Below are 1,697 nucleotides of genomic sequence, written 5' to 3'. Positions count from 1 at the left end.
TTACTCTATCCATTGTGAGTTTTTTTTTTTTGCAGGTATCCATTGGGTCTGAGTCTAATTGTCATCCCTAGTACGGACACTCATTTAAGTACCCAAAGGACAAGGTTACAGATATTAAAGTTGATACCCACGAGGGTATGAATACGGATACGTGTATTTTTTTAAACTGCAGGACAAATACTATAGTACCTTATCCAAACCTTAGTCATTGTCATCCCTATCGAGGAACAACAATGGTGCAAGTAAACTAAAATTTAAAGTATATAAATAAATAAATGATGTTTATGAGAAAAAAAATTCATTTTCATTTGAAGTTGATATATTAAAAATTTTAATATTCTCTTAAATGTTTAAGATACAAATAAGTTATACAAAATTTTTATATCTTTATTTTATCTATCAACATCTATGGTACAATGCACGGATTACAATTTATTTATTATAAGACCGATATAATATTATTATCTTTCCGTTGGAAAAAAAAAAAGAATTTAGTAATTCAAAGCTTAATCAAATGTTAATAAATCTAATAAATAATATTTCCAATCATAATTTGGATTCGGGTTATCGAGATCAAAAATATGTTTGATTTGATCAATTAAACAAATAAATTAGTCACGTTCTGCCAACGCATAAACAAACAGACACTTAGTATCATTCAACGTACACTAAAAAAAGGGAGCTTATGATGAAAAGGAATCAAAGGAATCAAATGAGGAGAGAGTATATTAATTGTTAATTCTAGTGGTGGACAGAATCCACGAGGAGGGAGTATATTAATTGTTAATTCTTGAGGTGGATAGAATCCACGACCCAAATTACCTGCAAAAACTGATAGGAAATAGGTGGGTCGGGTTGGTTGAGTTGATAGACGGGTGTGCAAAATGGTTGCGCACAAATTAAGACGGACGGATGCGGATTAAAATTATTCATCCACAAGTATCCGTATCCGTCCGAAAGTATATGCACAGATAGAGAGATAATATTAATAGTCCATGTGCGCTATTGCATCATTTTAATGGGTTGGATATATTTAATGTTTTTTTATTTACTATACATAATTAATACATACATATTTATAATACAATTTTTATTAAAATAATGCTTAATAATGGCTTGAAGAAAATGAAACGGCTTAATAAAAAGAAAATTAAATGGTTGGCTAAAAAAAGAAAATTAAATTGTTATAAAGAAATTTTTTGAAGATTAGAAATAGAAAGAGTTGGTACTATTACTTTTACGGCATAATTGTTCTGTCCTCCTTTAACTTAATTTCAGTAAATTTTAATCATTTATTTTTTTGATTTTCTTTTTTTTTGATTTAGTCTTTTATTTAATTTTAAGTAATAATTTAATCATTTATATCTTAAAATGTCAACAATGTCACCCTTTCTTTACAGAAAACTTAGAAAATTCATCAAAATCTTCAAACAAAATTTATAAAATTCAATACCAATTTCAAGAAAATTCATATATTCATCAAATGCATAACTCAAATATTCAAATAAACTCATATTTTCATCTCCAACAACATCAAATTCATCAAATAAATAAAGAAAATATGAGTTTATTTAAATATTTGAATTATGAATTTGATAAAATTTGCATTATATTGAACATGATAAATAATTTTATAGCTTTTGTTTGAAAATTTTGATGATTTTTTTGAATTTCTGTAAAATATATATATATATATA

Source organism: Cicer arietinum, chromosome 6 (genome assembly GCF_000331145.2).
Source record: "Cicer arietinum cultivar CDC Frontier isolate Library 1 chromosome 6, Cicar.CDCFrontier_v2.0, whole genome shotgun sequence".
In the NCBI taxonomy this organism is placed as follows: Eukaryota; Viridiplantae; Streptophyta; class Magnoliopsida; order Fabales; family Fabaceae; genus Cicer; species Cicer arietinum.
This window is presented reverse-complemented; position numbering follows the sequence as displayed.